Source organism: Leptonychotes weddellii, chromosome 10 (genome assembly GCF_054177405.1).
Source record: "Leptonychotes weddellii isolate Sample4059 chromosome 10, ASM5417740v2, whole genome shotgun sequence".
Lineage (NCBI taxonomy): Eukaryota > Metazoa > Chordata > Mammalia > Carnivora > Phocidae > Leptonychotes > Leptonychotes weddellii.
In genome coordinates this window covers 22,110,047-22,119,823 of record NC_138378.1, presented here as the reverse complement: position 1 = coordinate 22,119,823, position 9,777 = coordinate 22,110,047, and the positions used below count along the sequence as shown (strand labels likewise).

At 44.9% G+C, this 9,777-nt stretch overlaps 1 non-coding gene across 1 annotated transcript; it reads right to left on the bottom strand.

Moving 5' to 3' along the window:
- Positions 1-7,189: 7,189 nt before the first annotated feature.
- LOC115941511 (U6 spliceosomal RNA) lies at positions 7,190-7,296 on the bottom strand. The gene has a single exon (XR_004076257.1). It is a non-coding gene; the product is annotated as a U6 spliceosomal RNA (small nuclear RNA).
- Positions 7,297-9,777: the final 2,481 nt, after the last annotated feature.

Genomic DNA, 9,777 nt, shown 5'->3' with positions numbered 1-9,777 from the left:
GTGGCTTCTGCCTAAAGTTTTCACACTGGAACTTGCCCCACCTTTCCAGGGTCTTAAAACAGGGAGAGTTCAGCAGAAATACCCAGAACCTTTGGTGCAATAAATATATGGCCAAGATATATTGCTAAATAAAACATTTATGTTATAAAACAATGTACCAAATGTGTCTGTTTTAATTTTTTTTTAAGTACTGAAATATATTAGTATGTACATAGAAAAAGAGATCTAGGGACGCCTGGGTGGCTCAGTTGGTTAAGCATCCGCCTTCGTCTCAGGTCATGATCCCAGGGTCCAGGGATGGAGCCCCACATTGGGCTTCTTGCTCAGCGGGGAGCCTGCTTCTCCCTCTCCCTCTGCCTGCCACTCCCCCTGCTTGTGTTCTCTCTCTCTGACAAATAAATAAATAAAATCTTAAAAAAAAAAAAAAAGAAAGGAAGGAATAGCTCTGGGATGCCTGGGTGGCTCAGTTGGTTAAGCGTCCAACTCTTGATTTTTGGCTCAGGTTATGATCTCTGGGTCATGAGATCAGCTCGCATCTGCTCCATGCTCAGCAGGGAGTCTGCTTGAGATTCTCTCCCTCTTCCTCTGCCCCTCCCCCACGCTGTCTCTCTCTCTCTCTCTCTCTCTCAGATAAATAAAAAAATTTTTTTAAAGGGATAGCTCTAATATATACTAAAATATTTGCTAATGGAATGATATGATGTCTGAGTTTTCCTTCAAAATAATATGAAAGGAAAGGAGGTAGATATTGGCAGAAATGAAACTAGACTGTCCATAAGTTGATAATCATTGGAGTTGGGTGATGGACACATGGGATTTTGTTACAAGATTGCTTCTACTTTTGTATATGTTTGAAATTTTCCACAATAAAAAGTTTTTTTAAAAGAGATTATTTTATAGACACAGATGTGAAGAGATATCCACATTATGGTTTTTTAAACTTACAGAATTGTATGTATACTGTTTTATCTGCATGCCATGATACTTACATATTTATATATGTTGGTATATGTGGGGAAAAATCTGGAAGAATCAAGTAATAATAAGCAAAATTACTGAACACTTTAGAGTATGTCAGGCAGCATCTTAAGTATAGACACCTCTAATTTCTTTTAAAAAACTATATCTTTAGGGGTGCCTGGGTGGCTCAGTTGGTTAAGCATCAGACTCTTCATTTCAGCTCATGTCATACATAATCTCAGGGTCGTGAGATGGAGCCCTGCATCAGGCTCCATGCTCAGCATGGCAACTGCTTGAGATTCTTTCTCTCCCTCTGTCCTCCCCCTGCTTGTGCTCTCTCTCTCTCTAAATAAGTAATCTTTAACAAAAATAAAAATAGGGGCATCTGTGTGGCTCAGTCGGTGGAGCATCTGCCTTTGGCTCCAGTCATGATCCTGGAGTCATAGGGGTCATAGGATTAAGCCCCACATCGGGCTCTCTGTTCATTGGTTCTGCTTCTCCCTCTCCCTCTGCCACTCCCCTTGCTTGTATTCTCTCTCTCTGTTAAATGGATAAAATCTAAAGAAAAAAAAAACAACCCCAAAAACAAAAATAAAAAATAAAATAAAAATGATATATTTAAAGCCACCAGCTACAGGTCTTTTGGAATTTAAGTGTTTGCTAACTCTGTAAATTCTTGTAATTCTTTGACATACCCTCCATTAGGAGGTCATGTCTATGTCCTTTTTGAGCCAGCCTGGTGGGCTTGTGGCTGTTTTAAGCGTACAGCAGAGGGGTGCCTGGGTGGCTCAGTCGGTTGGGCGTCTGACTCTTGATGTCGGCTCAGGTCTTGGTCTCGGGGTCGTGGGATCGAGCCCTGTGTCAGGTTCTGTGCTTGGCTTGGGGTCTGCTTGGGCTTCTCTCTCTCCCTCTGCCCCTTCCCCCACTCTCTGTCTCTCTCTAAATAGATAAATAAAATCTTTAAAAAAAAAGAAAGTACAGCAGAAGTGATTCAATGTGATTTTAGAGTCTGGATCACAAAAGACCATGTAGCTGCTGCCTTATTCCCTAGAACCCTTGCTCTTGACACCCTGAGCCACTATGTGAGAAGTTGACTGCCCTGAGTCTGCCATGCTATAAGGAAGCCCAAGCCGCATAGAGGAGCCACATGTAGGTCTGGGTTCGACAGCCCCTAATGAGTTCAGCCTTTGAGTCATGCCAGCCTAGGTGCCAAACACATGAGGAGAGGGGTCTTCAGATCATTCCAGTTTCTGCCAGTTGAGTCACCTCCAGCAGTTAGTCTTCCTTGATAAAGCCTTAAACATTGGGTTCTCCCTCTCTCTGAGAGAAGTCATCCCCTCTGTGCCCTGTCTGGATTCCTGATCCTCAAAATCTGTGAACATAAGTCACTAGGTGGGAAGCTTTGTTATATAGCAGTAGAAAACTGGAACATCCAGACTTTCCATTATGTGAGATCAACACATTTGGTTCTTAGGGTTTAAGTCATTATAAAGATTATTTTTTTCTTAGTTCCAGTTAATCACATCTAACTTATCCACACTTGTAGTCTTGTTTAAGTACATGTATATATATTTTAAAGATTTTATTTATTTATTTGACAGAGTGAGAGCAGGAGAGAGGGGCAGAGGGAGAGAGAGAAGCAGGGTCCCTGCTGAGCAAGGAGTCCGATGTGGGACTTGATCCCAGGACCCTGAGATCATGACCTGAGCTGAAGGCAGACGCTTAACCAACTCAGCCACCCAGGCGTCCCTTGTTTAAGTATATTTTTAAGTTAGCCTATTCTTGTTCTTTAAATATGTCTTCAAAAAGGAAAACCTTTTGGGGCACCTGGGTGGCTCAGATGGTTAAGCGTCTGCCTTCGGCTCAGGTCATGATCCCAGGGTCCTGGGATCGAGTCCCGCATCGGGCTCCCTGCTAGGCCTGCTTCTCCCTCTGCCTCTGCCTCTCTCTCTCTCTCTGACTTTCATGAATAAATAAATAAAACATTAAAAAAAAAAGAAAGAAAAAGGAAAACCTTTTTTTCTAACACGTATTAGAAATAATTGCCACTAAAATTTGAAATCATGCTCTTCCACATATCATCTCAAATCCTCTTGTGACCCACCAGGGATACAGCCCACTTTCTAGGAACCACTGCACTAAGCTTTTCTTCTGATCACAAGGGTTCCTTCTAACCTTACCTTTCAGAATTTTATGAAGTTCCCTTTCCCAGGTTGGTGCTTCACGTTGCCCCCGGGGGTCCCTGCTCTCTGGAGGAGTTCACAGACTTCATTCCTGTGCAGTGCACAGGACAGTTAACATTCATGGGAGGTGACCCATGTCAGGAGCTGGGAAGGGACTGAGACTTTCCCCTACTTACAAGCTGAGAAGCTATTCTGCTTCATGGGGGCTGGCAGAAGACAGGCTCCCAGGGCAGAGACAGGGACAAGGTGTAGCCAGAATGTCAGGCTTCTACTGATTCCCCATGTCTCCGAGGTGCCCAGGAGATGATACAGATGGGCCTGCACACAACAGTGAGTTATGTTTATAAGACAACACTGAGCTTGGAGGATTTACTGCTTTTACAGTGAGCAGTAACAGGTCTGCCTTTTATTGGAGGGGAAAACGTTATTTTATCCTTCAAGGTTGCTTGTCTTTTTTTTAAAGATTTTTTATTTATTTATTTCAGAGAGAGAGAATGAGAGAGAGCACATGAGAGGGGGGAGGGGCAGAGGGAGAAGCAGACTCCCCGCCGAGCAGGGAGCCGGATGCGGGACTTGATCCAGGGACTCCAGGATCATGACCTGAGCCGAAGGCAGTCGCTTAACCAACTGAGCCACCCAGGTGCCCCAAGGTTGCTTGTCTTAAACACAACCCTGAAAATGACCTGGATAAAGGGTAATCAGGGCCTACATTCTTGACATATCCAGTAAGAGCATTCATGAGTGCTCAGGGCTCATGGTGGATTGCCTCTTCCAAAAAATCGCACCCATGGATATCGCAGTTACAAGCCCCATGACCCAGATCAGATAGGTTAGGAAGTGTTGTGAGGTCCCACTTCCTAAAGCTGAAACTCCACCATTCTTTCTCCAATTTCTGAAACCATAGCATAAGGTCAGCAGGTAGCGGGGGCAGGGGCAGGTGATTATATTATAGTGCTCACCTTGAGTCCTGATCAGTAATAATAAAATCAGTTATAATAAAAGGTAAAAGGTTCACTGACTTTAGGATTTTAACTTATGTTAGTAAGATAACCCAAATGTTACCTGGGTTCACCAGTTTGCATGTTCAAGGGAAATCACATTAATGTCTTGCATCAGTTAGCTCTTGTTATAGTAACGCCACAGAACAATCAGCCTCAAACACTCAGTGGCATATGACATTTGGTTTTTAGTTTTGGGTTTCCTGATCAGCTGAATGGCTCCCTTTCACTCAACAAGTTGGCTTGGGTGGCTCTACTCCCATGTGTCTCTCATCCTTCCCCTAAATCCAGGGGGCTAACCAGAACATATTTCCTTCCTTCTGAATTGTAAGAGACCATGCCCAACTACACAAGTATATTTTAAGCCTATTAGCCGAAGGACGTTTAACGGCCAAGCACAAAGTCAGGAGGTGAGGAGGTATACTCCACCCACGGAGGTAGAGGGCAAGGGAGGAGATATTCTGACAACAATCTAATCTATCATCTGTCAAAAGCCCATGGTTCCTCTTGTTGTTTTTTACTCACACAGGACCTCAAGCCCCCTTTGCAAAGCCTTCCCCATATTTTCCCTTCAATCCCAAAGTATCAGCATACAATTAAGCCTCAGACAATAAACATTCACACAGTGGCTTCCTCCCCCACCTTCCTGAACGGGCTTTAAAAACACTTACATTCACTTTTCTCAATTAACCAACATTTCTTCCCAATAATAAAAAAGAAATAAAACATTGGTGCCAAGTTTATGCTTCTAAGCGCCCTCCTCTGCCCACCAGGCTGGGGCCTGCTCCTGAAGGAATTGACAAATAACCCCATTGCTTTATGTTCAAGCTTTCACATGCACACAAGGCCTTCTGTTTGAGAGGAGATACATACACATTGTGTAGTTCTTCATAAAGAATGGATCTGTTCTAGTTTTTATGGCTATTTAAAGTTATAAAAGGGAATACATTAATTTAGAAATGCTTCAGAAAAGAGAGAGAGAATAAGAGTCACAACAATAGCTAATGTGTCTAGTTTTTCTGCTGCCTTATATAGTTGGAACATACCTAGGAGCTGGGCTTTACAAGGGGGTGAGTAAGTACCTGACTCAGAGTATTCTGTTATGGCGGTACCTTTTCCTTAAAGCTCTTTTCCCCCTTTATCCCTGGTGTGTGTGCACATGTGTGTGACGGTGTGTGTGTGAAAAGAATTATGTATATTCCCCAGCAGGTATTTCCTATATGCTTAAAGACTAGCCATTGGCAGTCATCTCTATCTGGCCCCTCTGTTATCCTAGCCCCTGACTGTGAACTTCTGTTGCCTGGGAGGCCACCTGAAGGCTCCTCATCTTCTCCATTGCTAGGGATGTCTATATTAGTCAAAGAGTCTTTGTTGGAAGTGGTAGGAACCCAACTCTAACTAGTTTGAGCACAAAAGGGGATTTATTGGCTCACATGACCAAACTATGGACAGCACAGGGTAGAGCTGATCTAGTGATGAGCGGATTCAGATATCCAAATGCTGTCAGGCTCTTCTCTCCCTCACTTTTCTCCGCTGCTCTATGCTTGTTGGGGCCATTGTTGCTTATCACAGATGGGCTTTCTCCCCAGGGAGGGGAATGTGGCCTCTAGCAACTCTAGAATCGCAGCCTTTCAGCTTCAGCAGCTCATGGAGGATAAAGTCTCTCCCTTAGCTCTGGTGTAAGCAATTCCAGGAGATGTCTCTAACTGGCCTGTTTTTTGTTTGTTTGTTTGTTTTAAGATATATTTATTTATTTTAGAAAGAGAGAGAGAGCACACAGGGGGAGGGGCAGGGAGAGGGAGAGAGAACTTGGGGCCCGATCTCACAACCTGAGCCAAAACCAAGAGTCGGATGCTTAACTGTGCCACCCAGGTGAACCCCCCTTTTGTTTTTTTTAAACATTTATTTATTTTGGGGGGGGCGGAGGGAGAGAGAATCTCAAGCAGACTCCGTGCTAAGCATGGGGCCCAACGCGGGTTTGGATCTCAAGACCCTGAGATCACAACCCCAGCGGAAACCCAGAGTCCGGTGCCTAAATGACTGTGCCACCCAGGTGCCCCCTAACTGGCATGCTTTGAGTCACATGCTCATGGCCTGGACTAACCACCAGGACTTCATTTCCAGAATAAAGGTGGGGAGGGCGCCTGGGTGGCTCAGTCGTTAAGCGTCTGCCTTCGGCTCAGGTCATGATCCCGGGGTCCCGGGATCAAGTCCCACATCAGGCTCCCTGCTCGGCAGGAAGCCTGCTTCTCCCTCTCCCACTCCCCCTGCTTGTGTTCCTGCTCTCGCTATCTCTGTCAAATAAATAAAATCTTTAAAAAAAAAAAGAATAAAGGTGGGGAGCACTGCATGGCCACTGGGGAAACCATAGGGAACCGTGAAACCACTTTAGTTTGCATGAACTATAGAGCTCCTTATGAGAACTGTAAAGTTGGTAACAAGCCCTTTCCTTAATCTGTACCTTGGGAAGCCATCTATACACTGGCAGGGGGTGAGGTGGTCTGGAAGACTTCCGGTATGGATGTCCTGTGACCCTCTTATAAAATAACACACTATTCTGGAAGGCAGTGCCAGCTCACACTCTCTTTGAGGGCCCTCTGTATTTGATCTCTGTGGGTCACTGGCTGGGGCAGGTTAAACACCACCAGGGTAGCTGTCCTGGGATGTGAAACTGGACTGGACAGTAATTGCCCACTTCTTTGGGGTAGTGGTGCTGGGAAATATGGTTGCCCACTGTCCCTGGGCCCCTGGGAGGGCTCGTTCCTGGGCAGCTTCCCTGTAATCGTGACTGCTTGAAGCTTGGGGTCATTTCGACCTTAACATGAGGGTTGGAACTCACAGCCTTGAGTCCTAGAGCTGGCTCTGCCATGCTGCCAGTTAATTCCCTTCTGTCATCCCCTTGCCTCTTCAAGTTCTCTCCAGGTATATCTCTACTCACCCTGAAGCCTTCGTGAGTAATGTTGAATTTTCTTTTTAAAAATTTTTTTATTAACATATAATGTATTATTTGTTTCAGGGGTACAGGTCTGTGGTTCATTAGTCTTGCACAAAAATATGGAACGCTTCACGATTTTGTGTGTCATCCTTGTGCAGCGGCCATGCTAATCTTCTCTGTATTGTTCCAATTTTAGTATATGTGCGGCCAAAGCGAGCACTAATGCTGAATTTTCTGAAGATTGGTCCTCTGTCAAAAGATTGGCATCTGGGGCACCTGGGTGGCTCAGTCATTAAGCGTCTGCCTTCGGCTCAGGTCAAGCCCCGCATTGGGCTCCCTGCTCAGCAGGAGTCTGCTTCTCCTTCTCCTGCTCCCCCTGCTTGTGTTCCTGCTCTCGCTGTCTCTCTCTCTGTCAAATAAATAAATAAAATCTTTAAAAAAAAAAGATTGTCATCTGTACATTTATTTATTTTAAACCAAATGAAAATGTTTGAGGTATATATGTATATGTTATAATTAATCCACATTTGGACTAATATTTTTGATGCACTGATCAAATATGTCTTTTTTTTTTTTTAAAGATTTTATTTATTTATTTGAGAGAGAATGAGAGACAGAGAGCATGAGAGGGAGGAGGGTCAGAGGGAGAAGCAGACTCCCCGCCGAGCAGGGTGCCCAACGCGGGACTCGATCCCGGGACTCCAGGATCACGACCCGAGCCGAAGGCAGCTGCCCAACCAACTGAGCCACCCAGGCGCCCCTCAAATATCTGTCTTGACAGCATGAGATAAAGGGGCTTCTGCTATATTGGCTTATTATCTGTCATCACCTAATATGACACTTAAAAGCAATTAAATGGATGGTGCCTTAGGGTTTGCTCATTGTAGACCTTGGGACAAGAATTTGAGACCAAGTGGTTAATTTGGGGAATGATCTCAAGAAACACTGTTGGTAGGGTGGGGAGCAAGACAGCGAAGGAAAGGCTGCCAATGAATTATGTGTGATCATGTAATTTACCACTGTGGGCAACTGGAGCTAATCCCACTGGGGAACTCTGGGAGACAAGAACACCCTTCTGAGTTGTCCCACATGATGGGTGAGGATGCTGGTAGCCATCAACTTCCCATCTGTAATTGGTTGAAGGATATTGGGCATCATCACCAGTAATGCTGCATTATCTGGTGCGTGGGCCAAGCGTGCTCCTGTAACTGAGTCTTTTGGGTCATAGCTGTAGTAATCATCTTGGACTATGGAGGTGAATACTGAGGAGATATGGGAGGGCTCTGGCTTTTGGCTACGGATGGGTCTTCCTTCCTCTATGCCCTGGTATCCTGGGGTTTCCCACCCTCCCACTGAATCAGTGGGGAGGGGAGGATGGGCCACATATGGGTCCACATACTGTCTCCCAACCTCTTAGGTAACTGTCCCAGAGGATAGCACAAGGATCCATGTATGGACTGGCTGACACCCATATGCCACCTTGAGTTGAGGAAGGGGTAGGCGTCAAAAGAAAGATGAGCCCTTAACTCAAAAGATACTAAATACTTACATGAGACTGTTTTCAACTGGCAGAGACTAAGGTACTGTTAATAACCAAGTTTCTATATTTCTCTCTTAATAATAGGGGAGACACAAGAAAAAAATTAAGTCACTTATAAAAAGCAACATATACTTTGTGTGTGTGTGTGCCTATGAGTTGTAGAGGGTAGATTTCAATCCTCCTACAAATATAATCTCCATGAAGGCAGGGCCTTTACCTGCTTTGGCCTTTGCCATATTTATAGTTTATGGCACTGTGGCTGGCACATAAAAATGCTAATTAAATATTTGTTGAATGAATAGATACTCTATATTTCCCTACCGGTGTCCCATTGCCTTCTGAGATCCAAGCCATTTAATTTCAATTAGTTTATTGCAGTTTTGCCCAGAGCTGGGCAGGACTGCTGGTATTTTCTCTCGGACAATTAAGCTCTTTAGTAGAGAGTCAGTGTGAGGGGCTGCTCTCTGCACCCCACGCAAGCATAGTTGGACTTACAGAGAAGAGTGAGGCTGTCAGAGCACTGGCTGGTAACTGAAGAGCTATGTGTGTCCCTTCAATTTAATGCCCCCTTAATTAATATAAATAATGGCTGGGTTGTCACTTGCTGCCACTACATTTCTGTCTTCAAGGCTCATTATGATCAGGGATGAACAGCCTTCCTCCAGCCTCTATGTCCCCATAGTTATGGAGTAGAGCTCCATGGATCCCAGGCCCAGCCCTGCCCCTTTCTAGTTGGATGACCTTGGGCGAGTCATGTTCCCTCTCTGAGCCTTGGGTTCTTCATCTGGATGGGGCAGCAACCTTGAGGATGGTTCAAGGCTTTTTTCTTTGCATAGCCTCTCATCATGATGGAAATATATGTGACTCTTCAACATTACAGGCCACACACCTCTTCACCCACAGGGATCCCCTTAATGATGTGGGTCTGGAGTCATCCAGACATGGGTCCAAATCCTGGATTCAAATTTACCACCTCCTCCTAGCTGTGTGGCTTGAGACAAGTCACAACTTGTATGAGCTACATTCTTTTTTTCTAATTAAAACACACACACACACACATGCACACCCCCCCCACACACACACATCCCCAGATGCCAGGCACTGCCCTAAAACTGCTGAGTTCAAGTCCTGGATCTGCTCCTTGCTAGCTAGCTGTATGAC